The sequence below is a fragment of the Pinus tabuliformis genome, chromosome 9 (assembly GCF_031772625.1).
Source record: "Pinus tabuliformis cultivar Carrire ecotype Pingquan chromosome 9, CPIR1, whole genome shotgun sequence".
NCBI classification, from domain to species: Eukaryota; Viridiplantae; Streptophyta; class Pinopsida; order Pinales; family Pinaceae; genus Pinus; species Pinus tabuliformis.
The window spans coordinates 1,942,705,798-1,942,728,325 of record NC_142307.1 but is presented as its reverse complement, the minus strand read 5'-3'; the positions used below and the strand labels follow the sequence as shown (position 1 = coordinate 1,942,728,325).

The 22,528-nt window shown below is 37.6% G+C and overlaps 1 pseudogene; it reads left to right on the top strand.

The window, feature by feature from the left end:
• LOC149156744 (putative E3 ubiquitin-protein ligase EDA40) overlaps window positions 1-22,528 on the top strand; it is a 131,387-nt pseudogene that overhangs the window by 90,658 nt on the left and 18,201 nt on the right.

Genomic DNA, 22,528 nt, shown 5'->3' with positions numbered 1-22,528 from the left:
TGGCAGTTTAGACAGAGACCCAGTTGAGATCAGATGAGGGACAGTGTACTATCAGATGCTAGGATATTCCTAGTGAATATTCCTTGCATGAGGAAGGAATCTTCTTCCTTCTATGACTGCGTAGTTGGACCTGAGGTGACAGCAGGTATGATTTGGGCCAATTCACACATGTTATGTAATTGGACCCCAATCAAAACTATGCAAGGAAATAGGGGCTTGGAGGACTTGTGCAGCCTATATATATAGGCCTAGATAGTCCATGAGCTACATCATCAGAGTATAGAGAGAGCAGGATAGCTATTGAGATGATTCTTTTTGTATGTTGTTGAGGATTTCCACTTGATTGATAATACAGAGATGGGGTTTTAGGCTGGTGCTTTTCCTGGATAAATTCTTCTGTGTTATGTGTGATTGATTCCTTCTTATTAGTTATATGTGTTCATGCTTGATGTTGCTCATGTTCAATTAAGCTTCCGCAAAGTTTATGGTAGATGTAGATCTAGTATTATGCTTTAGTACATTGCATATATCAGTTTGATCTACAGGTGAAATTTCTACATGATATCAGTGAGCTAGCTGATTTGTAGAGAAAATTCTATATGGTATCGAAGCACAGGTGATCAATAAAGAACAATATACAAGAAGGGAGAAGTTGAAGTTTGTGGTTTCTAAATATTGAATTGAGTTCTTATCACATCTATTTCACCGATGGCATTCTATTTTTTCAAACTCAAATATTCCCTTGATGGCAGTTCGAATTACATAGCCTGGAAGGATCGCATGGAGGTAGTATTAGAAGATAATGTCCTTAATGACTTCATTGATCAAGAAGTCTAGAAGATGACTGATGCTACTCAACTGGTGGAATGGATGAAGTGTGTGGCTAGAGCTAGGAGAATCCTCTTGGAGGGAGTTCGAGATCACATTGTCTCGAGCCTCCATGGGAAGGAGACTCTGTTTTAGAAGTAGAAAACATTGAAAGATCTTTATTAGTATAGCTATGATCAGAGGAAGCTGGCATTGAAGGAGAAACTTCAAAAGATCAAGTGTGAAAGTGGGGACACGATCTCTAGGTATCTGAACAAGCTCACCTCATGCAGGGATGAGCTTGCAAGTGTAGGGGTCGTGACATCTGATGATGGCATGGTGAGTCTAGCATGCCTTGGCCTTCCTAAGAGCTAGCACAACTACCAGGACTTGGTTAATGGAATGGAGAAACTGCCAAATTGGGAACGATTATGGTCGGATTTGATGTAGGAGGAAATCAGACGAAGCACTAGAGATGGTTCTTCATCCATGGAGGATGAAGAGAACTGTGCCTTAGTGAGTAAGGCAAAAAAGGGGAAGGAGAAGGTTTCTCTTTCCAAATCCAATTCTTCCCATGGTGGGAAGAAGGTTGACAAATCGAAAGTGCGATGCTTTTGTTGTCATGAGGTGGGCCATTTTGTTACAAATTGTCCACAGAGGAAATCCAAGAAGGGATCCGGGGAAGGATCTATAGGTGAGGTACTTGCTTCACAGTTCAAGTTGGATTTCACACTCTTCACATGCATGGTTTCATCCATGGTGGGAAGTGGTTGGTTTCTTGATAGTGGAGCTTCTTTCCACATGACTGGCAACAAGAGTTTGTTCAGTACATTGGAGGAGAAAGATATCCAGATACTCATAGCGATGGGTAATGATGAGAAGTATAGTGTCTCAGGTGTAGGCATGGTTATTTTTCAGAGGGAGCATGGAGCTCACCTTACCTTGATCGATGTCAAGTATGTACCAGGATTGAAGAGAAACTTGGTGTCGATCGCGATACTAGAAGATAGAGGCTATGATGTAGTCTTTAGTAAGAGAAAGGTTTTCCTTAGACACATCATCACTAGATAAGTGAAGCAGATTGGTTCATGGGTCAAGAACCTATATGCTCTTGAGGTTCAAGATGCATTCAAAGCCTTGAGCAGCAAGGCAACTAATGGAGACTTGGTGGTTGAGAGGGAGAGTCTATTACCTCTCAACATGCAGCACCAGAAGAAGTCTCAGACGATTGTGGAGGAGCCACGATTGGTGCAGCAGCTTTAGGAGGTTGTGGAGCAGCCACAACAGGGGAAGATGAGTGGAGATCGAGTAGAGACATCTACTCATGCAGAGACCTCCAATAGGGGGAATCTTCGAGCCAGGTGGGCAGAGGGATCACATGTAGCCATACCTCCAGGTAGGAGGTGTGGCGATGTGGAGTGATCGTCCTAAGGAGGAGGGGCAGGACACTTGAGGTACCCAAGCTCTTGGATTTGACTTTGCTACAGGAGCCCCAATGGGGAGTAGCAGAACGACTGATTGGGTAGAGACAGATGCAGATGTAGCAACAGAGAGAGCTACAGTGCAGGGAATCCCAGGACAGCGCAGAGCATGCAGGCTGTAGCAATGCAAGAGGCACAAGTGTGTTGCACAGTTCAGGGTAGCACAGAGAAGGGTGAAATGGTGTGAGATGCATGGAGATGTTGCAGTAGGGCAGAGGTCAGAGAGGGAGCACTTGTTAGCAGCAGGTAGAGCTTCAGCATCAGAGTATGTTTCTAGCCCAATAGAGAGGTCAGTTGGGAGTTTTTTGTTCCAAGAGTTGTTGGAGCAACCACTCTTGGTAGATATGTTTCATGCAGAACTTCCAGAGGTACAGGATCGGGTTTGAGAGGAAGCATTTCTTGTTGAGAGGGAGTGTTGAAAAATGGCAACAAGAAATTGCTAAAAATAGAAGTGCTAAAAATAACACTTCTAAAAATAGCAGTTTGGGCATCAGTGCTGGATTGGGCAACAGGAAACGAAAAATGTAAGTGCTAAAAATAGAAGTTCTATTTTTAGCAGTTCAAGTTGGATTCCTATTTTTAGACAGTCCCTGGTCTAAAATAGGAAGTAAAAATTTGAATTTGGTCTTACCAGCAGTTTGATTATTAATTAATTTATTCTCCATGAGTTAATTAGTTAAGGAAAATCAAACTTGAAGTCTTTGTGAGAACATGCAATAATTTCTCCACTGATTGGGGAATGTGTCCTTGAGTTGCTCCATCGATTGAGGAATTAAGGATGAGTTCTATATTGAGAGGATCAATTGACTTAGTTTAACTTAGTCAAGTTCAGTCAGATTAATTTAACAAGTTGTCAAATTAAGGAAATATAATTTGTTGATGCTTGCATGCATGTGACAACTGTTATTTTCATATAACTGAGTATTCCCTCATGGATAACTGATGCATGGCAGTTCAGACAGAGACCCAGTTGAGATCAGATGAGGGACAATGTACTATCAGATGCTAGGATATTCCTAGTGAATATTCCTTGCATGAGGAAGGAATCTTCTTCCTTCTATGACTGCGTAGTTGGACCTAAGGTGACAACAGGTATGATTTGGGCCAATTCACACATGTTATGTAATTGGACCCTAATAAAAAATGTGCAAGGAAATAGGGGCTTGGAGGACTTGTGCAACCTATATATACAGGCCTAGATAGTCCATGAGCTACATCATCAGAGTACAGAGAGAGCAGGATAGCTTTTGAGTTTATTCTTTTTGTATGTTGTTGAGGATTTCCACTTGATTCATATTACAGAGATGGGGTTTTAGGCTGGTGCTTTTCTTGGATAAATTCTTTTGTGTTATGTGTGATTGATTCCTTCTTATCAGTTATATGTGTTCATGCTTGATGTTTCTCATGTTCAATTAAGCTTCCGCAAATTTTATGGTAGATGTAGATCTAGTATTATGATTTAGTATATTGCATATATCAGTTTGATCTGCAGGTGAAATTTCTACATGATATCAGTGAGCTAGCTGATTTGTAGAGAAAATTCTACACTAGGTTATATTTAACTGTGATGAAAAGCTTATATGTATGCCTCTGTGTGAATTATGATTGAATGCTTAATTCTCTATATATTCATGATGGATAATTGTTTGAGATGTTTATGATTATTTGAATGTATGGTATGGATAATTTTTCTATAGAGTTAGGATTTTATATTTTAATTATATGTTGGACATGGACCATAACTGTATCATAAAAATTGTGTGCATGGGATATGGAATCTGTATTTTATTTATGAAATTGTAGGACATATCATACTTTACTTTGATTGCTTGAATGAACTGATACAATCAAAAGTGACAAAAAATATATACTCTGAATTATAAGGATTTCTATCACACCATTGAATTACAACTATCTAGTTTATGTAACTCTTCACTGTACTTGTTTATGATAGAATGGAAGTAATGGATTGTATTTTTAAATTTCTCTCTCTCTCAAATCACCTGATAGTCATTGCTCTAAACTCTGCCTACTCAAGAGAATTGATTCACTGTGAATTTCCAGCTTAAATCGATTGGTAGTCTGCATTTTTCCTTGGCCAAAACTTGAGAACCCTGTAGAAGTAACCACCTCAATAGGGGAAAATTTTCATGAATACATTCATATGAAAACTGGTTTAGGGTCATGCCCCTCTTCTGGTCTTAATGATTCTAATTAGGAAATGACACCCAAATACTTGTGCGCTACCGAGATTAACAAAACATTGTAAAGGCTATGAGTCTATCCTTAACAATTATTTTGTGTAATTACTTGATGCTACTTTGCTCGGCTCTATTCATATGAGCCAAGTTATAGCTCTATGAGTGCACCATCAAGACTTCAAGGTTTCACACTTAGTCTTCATGCCTTTGAAATGTTCAAATGATACTAGTCGAGAACAAGTCGATGGATCGAGGCCAAAAAACACTAATCTTAAACATCATTGGGTGTTTAGACCTTGAAAAACCAAGAATTACAAAGTTTTGGCTATCAAAATGAGCCCCGACCTAGTATGGTGAGGACTAGGTAGGCCCTTTAAAGATTGGGCCTTCGAGATTCGGGGAGACTCATAACATTCAAATGGAACAATGATTGTTATCTCCTTGGTCTAATATGTTGTGGACTAGAGTGGGCCTACCTTACTTCAAGACTTCGAGCTTGTGGAATACTCAATCAATGCAATGGTCCTTGATGCCAAAATGGGTTGGGAGTGGGCCTTGTGGATTCTTGACCACTGGGCCACTAGGCCCCTAAGTTTTTGGGTAGTAAAGATTGGATTTGGATAATTTGTGGTGAAACTCTGTTATGTAACCTTGACATTGAACCAACAAACTCCCAAATATTTAAGTGAAGCATGGGAGAGGAGTTGTTCCATGGTATTGTGGGCTTTGTCAAGCCATCGAGATCATAGGCCTTCAGGCTATAGAACTATTAGTAAGTTGCAAAGAGGGAGTGGTCACAATATCTGGGATCGATGCAATGTACCCACATGGGATCCATTGTGGGTGAAAAGTCTCATCCTTTGACCATTCCCCATATTAACATATCATTGATAAGAAACAACTTGACCCACTATCTTGTGGTGCTTTATGAACTTGTGATGTTGATTTTCTCATGCCACATTGGTCAGATGGAGGACATATGGGTGCATGTGGTGGCCTAATGCCAAGTTGGAGCTTTTTAAATGGTATAACTTCACATGAGTGTAACTCTCAATCTACTCCTCAAATTGAGGTGAAATTTATATCATTGGAAAGTTCTCACTGAGTTAAATGCGATGGTGATATCAATTTTTGTTTCCACAAACTTTAAAATTGGAGAATTTTTTGTAACCCCATTTTCATGACAAAATATGGACGTAAGGTTAAGACATTGGTAACACCTTCCACATCTCAAGATAGAAAATGGGGGTGGGAGGTAGCATTAGATCAAGCCTCATGATTTGCGCCAAGAGAGTGTTTTGTAAGGTCTCACCATGTTAAATATTTTGGCATTTTTTGATATTTTGAAGTTCAAAGGAAGAGGCCATCTAGGTATTCGGGCCTTCAGGGGTTAAGAAAGTATGTTTATGTCTAAGTGACCCAAATTCAAATGTATTTGAAGTCAAATATATGGTAAAAATTCCAAGGAAATTCTAGTTCCATGGTAAATTTTAAAAGGAATATGGCCATATGGGGGGTAGGTCCATGCAATAACCTTGATTAGTTCAAAAAACATGATATTGGATCTTTGGATCAAGGACCTAGTATAGTTATCAAGGCATAGGTGGACACCACGCTAATCCCTAGAGATCATTCAGCCTATCCAGGCATCTAAGTGTCAAAGCATGCATTCGTTGTTGGCCAGATGCCAAATCCCTAGATTCTAGATTGACACTTAGTTGTGGCACACAGTCCTATGGGCCAAGTTTTAAAGATATCGAAACATCGATCACCTAATTTTGAGATTAAAGAATAATATTAAATTACCAGGGATAATTAAAATTCCATGGTAATTAAATTACCAAGGGTGGAAAAGGAAAACACCTTTTCGACCTTGGTCAAACTAGAATGCATAATTAAATGGGCAAGGCAATGATCAAATGTGGCATGGTGTGCATCATATTACACAAAGTATTGAATTGTTCAAGTCTTGTGAGTATATTAATGTGGAGTGAGGCTACATGATTGTGTTTTGGGCCATATACGCAATAATGTTTTTTGAGAGAAGATTACACAAAGAGTGGCCATGAGGATTGATAGGAACAATGAAGTCAAAAGAAGATGAGTAATCTATGCATTACATAGATGTTGAAATATGTCAACAATATGGTGTTGTTGATGTGTGTGTGAGTATATGTCGATATAGAAGAATTGAACTATGTTTTATGTATGATTCTATGTAAGAGGAGTCACCATTATGAGTTTGAAAATGAATGAAAGAGGTATTAGAGTGTCTGAGCAAGTAACAACTTTCATAGAAGTGGATCATAGTATCCTTTAGGTTTGTTCCTATAAATTTTAGGGGGTTGGTTCCTCCTTTAGGTTGCTTCTTATAAATTTCATGTGATTGGTGCCTCCCTCAGGTTGGTTCTTGTAAAGTTCAGGGGGTTGGTGCCTCCTAGAGGTTGGTGCTTGTAAAAATCACAGGATGGGTGTCTCCTTCTAGTTCGTTCTAGGAAATTTGATTTAACAATAGGTTGGAATCTACAACAATATTTTGACATAAGATTTTTGGTTTTCTCCCTTTATGGGTTTCCATGTACATATGGTGTTCCCATGTGTTGCTTATATAATTAATCATTGAATGGTTTGAAATGTTGTACCTTGTTTATACCCCCCAATATATTCATATGTCTAATAGATATATACACATCAATGTAACAAACAAAAACCAAATTCATACTGTGATAAATAAAAAATCAATGTCTCATTGTAACAAATAAAAATTGACATAACAGCGTGATAAGCAAAAAATCAATTTCATAATACGAAGAACAATATCTCTCTTTCTTGATGAAGGACCTCATTGCTTAGTCCAAAACATCAAGAAAATAAGAAAATCAATGTAAAAAATATGGAAATATCTACTAGCAAAAAAAGAAATTACAACATGACAAACAAAAAATTATGGTAGAATAGAGTGAATTAAAATTGATGTTTCAATGTGATGAACAAAAATCATCATCACAATGCAATGAAAAATAACTCATGTCACAATGTGATGAAACAAAACATCCACATTTCCTTTCGATGAAAAAAACCAATGTCACAATTTGATGAACAAAAAATCAATGTCTCAATATGAAAAATGAAAAATGACATCATAATGTGACAAACAAAAATCAACGTAGAAATGAGATAAGCGAAAAATGATGTCACAATGTGTTGAACAAAAAATATCGTATTTAAGAGTGCATCTACCACAACATTTTGCTTCCCTTTTTTGTAGATGATTTCAAAGTCATAACCCAAAATATTTGTGACCCATTTTTGTTGCTCTTCAGAGGATAATCTTTGTTCTAAAAAGCATTTAAGACTATCATGATCTGTTTTTACCTTGAAGTGTCTTCCCATTAGGTAGGGTCGCCATTTCGTAAGTGCATGTAGTATTGCCAACGTTTCCTTCTCATAAATATCTTTATGTAAATATTTTTCCTTGATTGGATGACTTTCGAAAGCAATGGGTCTTTTATCTTGCATTAAAACAGCACCAATTCCATTTCTTGAAGCATCACATTCCACAATAAAGGTTTTTGTGAAATCTGGCATAGCTAAGACTGGTGCTTGGCACATTGCCTCTTTAAGATGTTCGAAGGCCTTTGTTTCTTCTAGAGTCCATGAAAATGCATCTTTCTTCAATAATGTTGTTAGAGGTGCTACTATTCTCCCATAATTCTTAACAAACTTGCGATAATACCCTGTCAACCCGAGAAATCCTCGCAGATGCTTTATGGATGTGGCGATTTTCCATTCCTTAATGGCTTTAATTTTGCTAGGGTCTACCTTAACACCTTCATAAGATACAATATGACCCAGGTATTCCTCCTCTTGTACTCCAAAGAAACATTTGGAGCTTTTTGCATATAATTGTTTCTCCTCCAATAGTTTGAGCACCCTGTCAACATGTTCAATGGAATTCATCAAACCTTAAAATGTAGAAGGTGCATTGGTAAGGCCAAAAGCCATGACCAAAAATTCATAATTACCCTCATGAGTTCTAAACGTTATTTTCAGAATGTCTTCAGTCTTCATTCTGATTTGATAATATCCTGAACCAAGATCCAACTTCGTGAAGTAAATTGATCCATGCAATTCATCCAATAATTCATCAATGACAGGAATGGGAAATTTATCTTTAATAGTGAGCTTGTTGAGCTCCCTATAATCCAGACACATGCACCATGATCCATCCTTCTTGTGCACTAATACTACTGGAGCAAAGAAAGAACTTTGACTAGGTTGAATTATACCAACCTCTAGCATTTCTGTAACCATACGTTCAATTTCACTCTTTTGGGCATAGGGATATCTGTACGGCCTGATGTTTGGAGGAACACTTCCTGGAATCAAATGAATAGCATGATCATGATCACGAATAAGTGGGAGACATTTGGGAGTCTCAAATACCTTGGAATGATTGTCCAAAATTTTTTGGAGATCTAGAGAAATAGATAATTCTGATGTGGGAACCTCTAGCGAACATAATTGTGCAATTACACCTCATTGTTCCTTATTTAGAAGCTTTGTCATACCATTAGAGCTGATTATCTTTCCAAGTTTCCTTGCAATACCCCTTAATTCAACTTCCTTTCCTTCCGCACAAAATTTCATGAAAAGTTCTTGAAAATTAAAAGCTATTGTACCCAAGGGTTGTAGCCATTGGACTCCTAGTACAACATCAGCACCACCCATTGGAATGGAAAGCATTGGGCTATTCAATACATATCCCCCCATGGATAGCTTGATATTATGGCACTTTCTAGTGAAATTTATGGTTCCTCCACTTGCAATCATCACTTGACACTTTGGTGCTGGATATAGGAAGAAATTCAATTCCTTTGCTATCTTACAATGAATAAAATTATGGGTACTTCCCAAATCAATCAACACTATTACCTTTTTCTTCTTGATATGTCCTTCTATCTTGATAGTTTGAGTAGTGGTAATTCTAGCCAATGCATTACAAGATATGGTCAGATTCATTTCTTCTTTATCTAGGGTTTGTTCCTGGATTATATCCTCTTCTTTTGACATTTCTTGTTCCTTTTCTTCCTCCTCTTCACAATCTATGTAGATTAATTTCTTCTCAACACACTTATGACCTTTAGTGTATTTGCTATCACAACTGTAACAAAGCCATTTTTTTCTTTTTTCTTCCAATTTTTGTGGTGTCAACCTTGTAGGTTGTGGAAGGCTAGGGGCAACAACACTTCCATCTTTATAGTTGTGAGTGTTAGGCTTCCTGGTTGCCATAATTTTGCTTTCCATTTTTCTTGCTATCCTGAATGCCTTCTCCAATGAATCAGGTTCCCAAAGACAAACCTCATGTTGGATATTATCCTTTAAAGTCCCTATGAACACATCAATCCTATGCTCCTCTGGAATATCTTTTACCCTTATGTTCAATTTTTGGAAGTCCTCAATATGCTCCATCATTGAACCCTTTTGTTTGAGACTTATCAATTGGCTAAAAAAGGTGTTGATTTTTGTATTCTCATAATGTGCTATCATTTCTTCTGTAAAAATTGCCCAAGTGACAATTTGTTTATGAGAGCAAAGCCATCGATACCATACAAACTGATTTGGTTCCAAATATAAAGTTGCAATGTGTACCTTTTGTGTGTTTTGGACATTATGGAGATCGAAAAATTGCTCCATCTGTAGTATCCATGTTCCGAGATCCTTGCCATCAAACTTTCTCATATCAATTTTTGGAACATGGTGGGTCTTCAATCCAACATTAGAGTCTATGAAATCATGATTAACATTTCTTTTTTTCTCATCGTGAGTTTCCTTTACTACCCTTTCACCATTAGTGACCATTTCTTGTAGCAACTTATTCAAATTTATCTTCAATTCTTCCATCTTATCATCCATGCCATTCATATTACAATCCATGCCATCCATATTAGCTTCCATGCCATCCATCTTAACTTGGATTCCATTCATATTGGCTTCCACGCCATTCATCTTGGCTTAATTTACCTTTAGTGAGAGTGATTTTTTTGTACTTGGTCTTGTAATTTTGATATATCATGTTGCATTTCTTCCTCTTCTTCACGAGTCATGCTAGAGCTTTCAGGTTGCTTACTAGGTGTTTCCATTTTCTTTCTTCGAGGAATTAAGTAATGCTAATAATTCTTCACTATTCCCTTTGAATTCCTTCAAACTAATTTTTCAAACCAATCTTATGCAAAATTTAAAAAAAAAACTACACACTTTTTTTTTCACTTTGTAAGAGCTCAATATTGAATATGTTAGGGCCCAACCTAACCCCCTTATTTATGTAATAGGGTCGAGTCATAGTTATAGTTAGTTAAAGAGTCAATAAAGCCCATATTCATAGTTGTAAGTGGTTGACCCGCATTTAAAGAAGGGACCACAATTAGTTGCAAATGGGCCATGGTATTAGATAGATGGTATTAATAAGAACCATGGTACTGACCCATGGTATTGCATGTATGAATCCTATATAAAGGATAGAGACTCCCCTTGAGGAGCATCATGTCTTATTTTGTAATCGAGCCTAGCTCTATTGGAAGTTGCCCCCTCGAAGAGGCAAGTGAACATTGCTTTCCTTTCTGAATAATAAAATGCATGTTGTTATTTTTCATTGTTCTGTGTTCTGGGTATATTTCTTCGCATATTTGGTATTTTGGTATCTTCTCGCAGGTCAAGAGCATAATAAGTGGTATCAGAGCACTTTCCAGGGCCAGTGGGATCTCCATTTTTAGCAGAACTTTTTTTGGCTAGAGACGTGTTCCAGTGTCTTTAAACCACGGGATCTGTCATTGACGCATAAACCTGTGGATTTGGGGAGGCATGCACACAGGAAATACAAGAGGTGGTCATGCTTGTTGGACTCCCTTGTAACCCCTGTGTGTACCCCTTTGAGTAGTAGCACATTAGATAGAACCATGCACGAACTGTCTTCCAGGTATCCTCTAGGTATATCGGAATCCCCCTAGGCTCTCTTGAAACCTCGCCATAGATAAACTGTAGGCCATCTTGCTGCTACAATACACCGAGAACACCACTTGAGGATATTACTCGTGCATATGATAGGGTAGTCGGGTTATACGGCTAAGGGTACGGTTGATCCTCCTTGGTTAGTGCCCTGAAAGATTGGGCCAAGTACTACTGTCGAACCCTTATGTATATTGCGATCTGTAGCACCTGACACTCCTTGAGACCATAGTTCCCTTGTCTCTCTCTAGATCACGCATCATCTTTGCCAATCAGATCTAGCAGGTTGGGTTCTGTCATAGCCGTAACAATTAGTTCCGCCATTCAGATCTATCAGAACCACCATTCATATCTATTAGATCTGCCAATGAGATCTATCAGATCCACCATTCAGATCTAGCAGTTTTGGTTCTATAGCAGTCGCAACAATCAAATCCGCCATTCAAATCCAACAGCAGGGATTTGATCATTGCCACATTCCTACTCATACTCTGCAATTGAGGGTTTCATCGACAGATTTGACTATTTTTGTGTCCCTATACCTGGGTGTGATTCTCGCAGGACATTGGGCAGAATTAACTTTTCTAGGAATTGGCTACTGCAGTATTTGTAAGCGAGGAGTTTACTCCAAGTCTGAGACCCTCCCGGGACGCTTATAAGAGACTTAGCCCATAAGAATCAGGTTGACAGGCTGAGCAAGGTGGTACCATTCACTTGCCAGCGTCAAAATTTCGGGCGGTCCCAAAAAAAAATTCACAATAACGACAAGTGCACCGGATCTGTGCATGGTACAAACCAGAGCTCAAGCTATGGCCAATGAGAAGATAGATACTGTTGAAAAAATGTTGGATGCATTAACGAAGTAGATCTAGACCTTAAATGACACAATCACAAAGGGAAAGTCGGGGGAACAATTAGAGGCATATGATTTTAATGAAAACCTTAAGGGCAACTCTAGCCATTCTCTTCACTTCTATGGAAACCACCAATAGTCCCAGCCTGGACCACCCAAGTTGGACATCTATAAATTTGATGGCTCTCATCCGGCCATATGGCTAACACAAATGGAGCAATATTTCACATTGAATCACATCAGAGATGATGTGATGAAGCTAAGTGTGGGAAGCCTATACTTGGACCAAGAAATATGGCAATGGTGGCAGTGGCATCAACACTGCTATGCAAGGCCAATGAATTGGCAGATATTCTCAAAATCCCTTTCTGATCACTTTAACCATGAATCTAACTTTTTGGGTCATCTTACTAAGCTTCGATAGACAGGCATAGTGCAAGAATATATTAAAGCCTTTGAAGCATTAGCCTTTCGCACAGGAGGTCTAGCAGATGAATTCTACTTGGAATGTTTTATCAGTGGTCTCAAAGATGCCATACAAGCCCACATCTGACTGCAACATCTAGTCTCATGGCTGGCAGCTTGCAAGACAGCTCATGAAGTAGAACATGCATTATCAGCCCAGTCGACTCATCCAAATTTCATAGCCAATGGATGCCCCACCAAGGCTCCGAGCACTACCCAAACACTTAAGGTTCAAAATGTGTCACCAGCAGAAATGGCGGAAAGAAGAAAGCAAGGATTGTGTTACTACTATGATGAGAAATACTCCCTGGGGCATTAATGCAAGGAACCCAAATTCTTTCAAATTGATGCTACTGATCACAATTCATCTAAATAAGCCCCAACATTTGAGGGATCAGAGGAGGAAGATGAGGACAACCAATCAGACAATGAGCTCCCAACTACTCTTGAAGAACCAATTATCTCACTTCATGCTTTGGCAGGAATTTCTTCTCCCCAAACTCTCAAAATCAGAGGTTTTATTAAGCATCGCCCTATAGTAGTCTTGATTGATAGTGGCAATATGCATAACTTTATCCATCAAAGAGTCACTGAAGCAGTGCATTGTTTTGTAAGAGTAGTCTCTAATTTCCAGGTCAAGATTGTTGATGGGGGGACAATGAAATGTAAAGGCCTTTGTGAAAATGTCAAACTTCAATTGGGGGATTATCACCTAAAGACCCACATGTTTGCCATAAACATGGGTGGGTGTGACATTGTCTTGGGTGTTGAATGGCTCCGCACACTCGGCCCAATCACAATGGATTTCCAGGAGTTATATATGAGCTTTAAGCAAAATAACCACACACAACACCCTCCGCGGACTCCAGGCAGGTGCTCCTTCTATCATCAGCGCACATGGGATGGAAAATTTGTTAAAAAAGGGCCACCATGGAGTTATAGCCCAATTTAATGCCATCCAGGCCTTTGAACCCACTTCTCTTCATATTCATCCTGAGATGCAACAGGTCTTAAACAACCATATGTAGGTCTTTGATAAGCCTCATGAGCTTCCACCCTCGAGAGGGGAACATGATCATAGAATTACTTTGGTCCCAGGGGCACAACCACCAAATGTGTGCCCATATAGATATCCTTTTTCCCAAAGGAATGAAATCAAAAAAATCATCAAGGAACTCCTGGAAGCCAGTGTCATTCGTCCTATAATTAGTCCTTATTCATCGCCTGTGGTCATGGTGCTCAAGAAAGATGGGGAATGGCGTATGTGTCCAGACTTTAGGGCCCTCAACAAGCTGATGGTCAAAGACAAATTTCTCATCCCAGTTTTTGATGATTTGTTGGATGAACTAAATGGGGCTTAATTCTTTACTAAGCTCGACCTTCGCTCGGGCTATCACCAAATTCGCATGAAAGAAGTAGACATTCCAAAGACTACTTTCTGAACTCATGAAGGCCATTATGAATTCTTGGTCATGCCATTTGGTCTCTGTAATGCCCCATCCACTTTTCAGAGCCTCATGAATCACCTGCTCAAACCATATCTCAGAAAATTTGTCCTTGTTTTCTTTGATGACATCCTCATCTACAGCCTCACCTGGGAAAAACATCTTCAGCATGTAGATCTGCTCTTGCAACTGCTCCGGAAGCATAAATTATTTGTCAAATTGTCCAAGTGCTCTTTTGGCATGGAAGAAGTTGAGTATTTGGGCCACATTGTGGGGCATGAAGGTGTCAGGGTGGATCCCAAAAAGATCCAGGCAATGCAGGATTGGCCTCAACCAAAGACCTTGAATAGTTTGAGAGGATTTTTGGGTCTCACAAGCTACTACTGCAAATTTGTCTGCAATTATGGTCACATTGCTAGACCCCTCACTCACCTTTTCAAGAAAAATTCATTCCTCTAGAATGATGAAGCGCAACAGGCATTTAAAGCTCTCAAACATGCCATGTGTTCCACTCTATATTGGCACTACCCGAATTCACCAAACCTTTTGTGATTGAATGTGATGCTTCAGGTAGGGGTATTGGGGTTGTCTTAATGCAAGAAGGTTGACCCTTGGCCTTCACTAGCCAACAACTAAGTGGGACAAATCTGGGACAATCTACCTATGAGAAGGAGATGATGGCCATCTTACATGCAGTGGATACCTGGCAACCATAATTATTGGGGCGGCATTTCCAAATCCATTGGTGAGCGCTAGGATTACAGTAAGAATGCTGCAACTCCTGGGATGCCAACTTTACTTGTATCAACCCGGTAGTTCGTAACAAACTTGGAAGCGTCGGTGCTATATGCACAAGTACTAGTTCTCACTGCAGGTTGTCACTTGGTCAGCCGACGCAAGATCACTAGGAGCTCAATCCAACTTCTATAGATTTCAGAAGAAGCTCTATGTGTGATGAAAGGAAAGAAGGATTACTCTACAGATGCTATTCTAACTGCAGAAAGGAGAAAGACTAGAATGTAAAGCAAAACCTAGTAAACCCTAATTAACAAGCTAATACTACTTTTGCCAAAAACACTATGAAAACCATGAAAGAAATGCCATTACCTACTCAAGGAAGTAAACAAAATCTAACCATGCTATTTCTGGAAGTAAATAAGCAAAAAACATATTTTTGGACTTTTATGTGTTTTCATGTGAATTCAACATGCATCTAATTTATTGTGTGTAAGTGTGGCAGCGAACAGGTGGCGTTAGAGGGTGGTTTTGGAGCTTGGGAGGATGTAGGATGGTGTGGATGGGTCCTAGGAGGTCTTAGGTGGACTTCTAGAGGCTTTTTCCACACTCGGCCTTCAAAAGAAATCCTACAAGAAAAACTACAGGAGGACACAGGAAAACTATAGGAGGAAAACAGGGAAACTACAGGAGGCCTACAGGAGGAGGCCGAGAGAAATTTTCACTGTTTGAGGGTGTGAGAGTGGGTGGAAAAGGTGGATGAAGGTTGGAATGATGTTTTAGGATGCCTAAGGTCTACCATGACTCACCAGGAGAGAGAAAGATGATTGGGTTTGCTCAAGGAGAGAGGAAGAAGTTCTATGAAAAATGAAGGAAACTAGGGCAGAATTGAGGTTAGGTTTGGGAGACCTATAGGGCATGGATCAGATGGAGGGTGTGATTGCTAGTAATCTGGCCTACTGTTGGAATAGATTTTCTATATAGAAACTGATAGTCAACCAAGAAAATCAAGCAACCAATGAAATGAGTGCATCTACGAAAAACAAAGTTTTGCATTAAGATGGCCTAAACTATGATGTATGAAAGGAAATGCTAAGAAATGTTGTAGGAAAGGAAAGCATGAAAAAGGAATATTGAAAATGAAGAAGTGGACATGATAAAGAAGATCTAAAGCAAAGAAAAACTGGAATATCAACCTACTAAAGGGCTGCAAACACTGGAAGTCCTAGGAATGAGGAAAATTTGTGTTTTTGGGGCAGCAAAAGAGTCTTTGCCTAAAATCATGGTCCCAGAGGGGGGAAGAGAGACCAAGGCATTATTACTAGCCTTTTGAATCTTCTTTGATCACTATTTAACCTACTACAGAAAGCACAAGTGGAAGCAAACTACTAAATCATCAAAAGCAACCTATTCTTAACCATAAAAGAAATACATCTAACAGCAAATTAATCTACAAACTGAAGTAAAGCATACAAATACAAGTAAAGAGAGCTTGGCTACTTGGATTGGGCCCTAACCCAAGAGATTCAACCCTCTGAGATAAGTCAGTGCTAGCTCAAAAAGGATTCTATCTTCATTATAAAAAAAAATAGCAAGATTACAAAAAACTGTCAAAAAATTGTAAACTTGAAATTTGAGCAGAGTTTACATAAGAAAAGAAAAATCCAACCCTAGTGAGGCCCTAGGACTCTCTACTTATACATCTAAAGCTACCAACAGCCTCCTTAAAATCAGGGAGGCTAGGCTCCCAAAACTCGAGATAACTCTCAATCATCTTCCACTTGCTCGGCTGCCTTCTAGTGCATGATTTGGCTGCTTGTACTCCGAGCTAACTGAAGGGGAATTCGAAGTGAGGAGAAATAAATGATCGTGATTCCCTCCTATAAGTCCTCTCCTCTATCTACTTAGAGTTATTGCTGCAGTTTGGCCATTAAATCCTTGACCTTGACCTTCAAATCCATCAATAATCTGCATTAAATACATGTTAGACCACATGGCATAATAACTAACTCAACTCACCCTATAAGCATAAATATAATCAGAAAATCATACAATAAGCTAAGAGAATGGTTGATTTGACTAGATTAGGAGGTAAAATGAGCCCATATAATTACCCATTTATGAGGCTCATCATCACCCCCCTACTGAAGGTGTTGCTCATCCTCTGAGCAACCTAGTCAATCTCTTCATCTTTTATGGCCCTGGTGGCCTCCCTAGCATTCCAGGCTTCTGATATGGTATGCTCATGTTCTCCATAAAATCCTGTTATTTTTTCTATGTCCTTCCACTGCTCCTTCTCTTCTTCTTCTCTTCTGGCTTCCAGCATGCCCAATAGGAGTGGAGGACTCAGTTTGGGGCCAATCCAGTTGACCTTCAACCTTGGCATGGAGTGCTTGTACATTGGCACTCTTTTCAATGCCTCCCTTAGCCTCGTTAGGGAATGGTATTCTCTAATCTGCAAGTTGTGGGGTAGGGTGTTCCATCTTCTCATGCATGCATGCACACAGTCATCCCCAAGTAGCCTTCGCATATATTCAAAGTGTGCAATGGCTTGTGCCTGATTGGCTAGATATTTAGGGGAAAACTGAGGGTCATTGGCAAGAAGGTTGTGTGTGTTGATGAGTGCCATAGTATTTGATGGCTCAGCTCTTATCATTAATGGTTCATTCTGCTCTTTTATCATCAATCTTCTCATTTCTGCTGCCCTCAATTCCTCATGGTTCATCCATGATGCCATGGCCATTAATTGCAGATCCCCTAGCTTGGCTGTTGGGCCTCAAAATAGTCCCTATTTTCACTCCATTATTCACCAATATCTTCACATTTTACCTTCATGTCACCTCCATTCCACCTCCACATCATTACATTTACCTCATTATTGGGTCATAACTATGCTTTTCCAAAGTTTATTAATTCTTAACATTTTTAAGTGGATTTATGGCTAAACTTTAGAAAATAATATGCTTATACTTATACCTAACAATTAGAATGAGTTTGTTGACATGTGTAGGTACAAAGGAAGCTTCCAGGGCATCTTTATGTGGCCTTGAATGATCAAATTCGAATTTGATAAGATAAGCCTCATGGAAAATATCATGATCTCATGGAGAAGATCATGGACCTCATGGAGGAAATCATGGAGGATAGGGTTATGTGTCTAGATGGTTGAGAAATGTATGGAACTAAAGAGAGATTAGTGGATCATCATTATGAGTTTGTTATCTCATCTCATTGTATAAATAGGAGTACCTCCTCCATTCCAAAAGGAGGACTCTTAGAGCATTGTATCCAACTTATGATGGCATAGAATAAAGCTTCATTTTACATATATTTTCATTATGTAGTTTTAGAAATAAGTTGTACATATATTTCCATTATGTAGTTTTAGATATAAGTTGTCTTAATGTAGTATATGGAATAGCTTGTCACTTTGTTCTTAGGAGAATTGAGCTCACTCTAGAAGGATCAAAGGAACATGTTATTTCATATTAGATCTTATTTCATTTAATTGCTTAGATGTTTGATGTTTGAGGATTTGTTTGTGATTGATGAATGAGTTTTAAATTAGAATCTTATCAGCATATGAGAGGATAACCAAGGGTCTAAGTTAGGCTCTCTCTCTCTATTTGATTTGCATGATAATTGAAATTCATTCTTTTGCTTTTATGTTTCAAGTTATTTCATTTCTTATGCTTATGAATGAATCTTAGTTTAGTTTGGATTAGTACATGAGAGGACAATCAAGAGACTAAGTTAGTCTTTCTCTCTCTTTGAATCTGAACAACAATTAAAGTTCATTCTCTTGTCTTCATTTCAAGTTTCTAGTTTTATGTAATCAATGATTTCTCTATGATACTGTAGGGAAGAACAACCAGGACCTCCTTAGTTAGGAGCCTCTTCCCTTGCATATTATATTGAATCGTAAATAATTGTGCTAGACATAGAGTTAGTTGCCTACTCCTGCATATATATTGCTGGCACCATTACAAGCTTACGAGTTTCCCTGGTTGATAATTTAATGCAGCAATTTAAGCCCAATAAATTGCCCAACATTTTGGCGCCATTGTCGGGGATGGTGCTAAGGGATAAGGCATTAGGAATTTAATTCAGTACTAGTATTTTTCTTTAGACAAAATAATTTGTGAAACCTGGTGACAGCAGGATCTTCACAAAGGAGTTTAAGTTTGAGTTTTTTTAATATTTCAGTATTTAGCTAGTTTTAAATTCAATCCTTTTTGAAACCCCCCCTGCATAAATAAATGAATCAAGCGATTAGTATGCTCTCTTCCTGCGCTTCGTGCAATCAGGAAGATCAGAAAATCTATTGATTTCGTTCGAATAAAAATACTCTTGCTGGAGAACTAATGTGCAATATGACAATAAAGAATTTTGTGAAAAAAAACATCTTTAAATTTTTAGATGAAATTTAGTTTTTTAATTTTAGATTTAAAAAATAAAAAGTTTAATAATATATGTATCATATATATATATATATATATATATATATATATATATAAAAAAAAAAAAAAAAAAAAAAAAACCATTTTCTTTGGTTTTTTTAGATATTTAAAAAAAATTAACCATTTGTTTTTTTAGATGTTTAAAAAATGCAAAACATTAAATAAAAACAATATTAAAAAAAACACTAACCATTTCTTTTGTTTTTTTAGATATTTAAAAAAAAAAAAAAAACTAACTTCATTTTAGTTATTGTTTAATTTTAGAATATTTCTTTATTAGGTTTTAATAAAAAAAAATTGTTGATTTTATAAAAAAAAAAAAAATCTCAACTTAAATAACAAATTAAAAAAATTTTGTTTTTTTAATCTGTTGTTTAAAAAATCTAAAGCAATAAATGAAATCAACATACAAAATAAAAAATAATTTTTTCATTTCTTTTAAGATTTGTTGTTTAAAAAAAATAATAAAAAAAATAAAAAATAAAAAAATTTCCATGTAATAATAATATATATATCTCTTATATATATTATTATTATTAAAAAAAAAAAAAAATTTGACTTTCATTCTTTTGTTTTTCATGAACCATGAGAAAGATTTTTATGAGGAGATATGATAAAATCTCATTGGATTGGACAAGTATCAAAGTATTGAAGGTTGCAAGGGACAGACAAGGCTCTTTCCCGAACTCGATGATTCGGATTCAGGAGGTCCAAGGTTCGGAAGACCTTGCGGGCAGCCTGTTTCATGCAATGGAGCGAATTGTTAGCCTGTCAACTATCCAAGGTCGAATACCCAAAATCCTCGGTTGCGAAATGTGTCGCCTGAAACGGTGTCGGATAATTTGATCCCTTCATCGCTGCCACCGAATTTGTTTCGCAACGGGATTCAGCCGCAGAAAGGCTGTTGCGCAATATGCTTGGAGACGATGAAACCTGGCTACGGACATGCGATTTTTACAGCAGAATGTTCTTGTTCTTTTCATTTTCTGTGCATTGCCTCCAATGTCCGGCACGAAAACTTGATTTGTCCCATCTGCCGATCCAAATGGAAAGAAGTGCCATGGCAAGTTCCCGTAAAGGAAAATGAGAATAAGCATATTGATACCGCTTCGACTCTGTCGATGGCTATAAATGGAACCGTACAGTATCGTAGGCAGCACAATATTGTTAGAGAGGAAGAGGTCGCTTCAGAAGAGAAGAGAAGATTGGATCCAGTGCCCAGAATGCTAGATGATTCGATCGCGAGTTTGACAATTCATCGTCAAAGCTTTATCCAAGAACCAGAAGTATACGACGACGACGAGCCCCTGGATTCGCTTTCGAATCTGAAACAGAATTGTCAAACAAGCTTACAATCCGATGATGATCAAGAGTCCAAAATTCAAGGGTTTCATCATCGATCCCATTCTCGTGGATTGGTTTTGTTTCCCGGCCATGAACAGAGGCCAAATGCCAGACAAAGCAAGCGGCGTGGCCATGTACAAATCCCGGTCCATGCTTTAGGCTTCGAAGTTGACCACGACGGAGCGACCATGCACCGCATTTCTGAAGACTCAGGAGGCACATTTTCGTTTATTCAGACCGCAGACCTCGTGCAAGATGCCTTCGCTCAGTGCATCGGTGGCCTGCTAAGTATCGTTTTGCAGGATGTCAGTGTAACCGTTTCAGCTTGCGCGGGACTGAAGCTGAAAAGCTTCCATGCTGGAAGCTACGACACCTGCGTTGCTGAGGACGGAGGCCAAGGGACGGTAAATGTCGGTGATCTCTACGCTAAAGAAGAGAGAAAGATACTTGTAGAACTCAAGTTGCCAGCGGAAAATTCTACATCAAATCCTATGAATTTAATCTCCATCTGTTGTTTGTACAAAGATCCCGTCTCCCAGAAAATTTCAATTCAGGAGAACATTTTCTTTCAATTTTGCGTCCGGAGAGCTACGACGGAGCTCCGGTAGCTCGAAATCTGGAAGAGGAAAAGCAAAGAACCCGTCTCTGAATTGCTCAAGCCATAGCTGAGGCTGAAATTCACCTGCCAATATTCATGTTTGGTTTGGATTTCGTTTCCATTTTTAGTTTAAATTGGTTTTGTATTTATTGTAATTTTTATTTATATTTGTTTTATATTTATATATTTTCATTTAATAATTCGATTTCCTTAGATTTGTATTTGTATATTATTAGTTATTAGTTATCATTCTTTTTAATATTGATTTGTTTTGATTGTGTGATTTGTTTTTGTATATATTTAGTTATAATTTATTATTGATTGATATGTTTTGATTTATATATTTAGTTAATCTTTGATTTGTATTAATATATAAATATGACTGTATTAATATATTAATTATATTAATATATTAATATGATTGTATTCATTATATTGATTATATTAATATATTAATTATATTAATATAATAATGTATTAATATGATTGTATTAATTATATTTATATTAATATCTTAATATATTATGATAATATATTATCTTTTGTTATCAAGTTTCAACAAAAAAAAAAAAAAAAAATATATATATATATATATATATATATATATATATATATATAATAGTTAACAATTGTTGTGTTGTTGTTTAGAAGGATTTAAAAAAAAAAAAACATTGGCATGTGAAGGGCACTGGCATAAAACAAAATTATGGAAATTGAGAGAATCATGAGAACAGGATGAAAGAAAAAAAATTTAAAAAAAAAAAGCAAATATTAAAAAAAAAAAAAAAAACAAAAACACACTTTTCACAAAATTCACTCAGGTTTGAAAACACATAATGGAACTTTTGGAAGCATAATTTAAAAGAACATTTGGTGGATTGGCTCATTAACTTGCGTAGAATTGACAATTTGATATTGTTGTATGCTTTTATAACGTACTAATCCGCAGGACACAGCAAATTCCAAACTTTTCGCCATGCACAAAAGACAGCTGACACAAACAGGGAGTATTACTTTTCATGGTTATTTTAAAACAAATGGATTGATATTAATATCATGATTAAGTCAATTTTAACACTTTGTTTGTCCTTAATTTGTTTTATTTGGTATGAAATTTTTGCGTAAGAATCATGA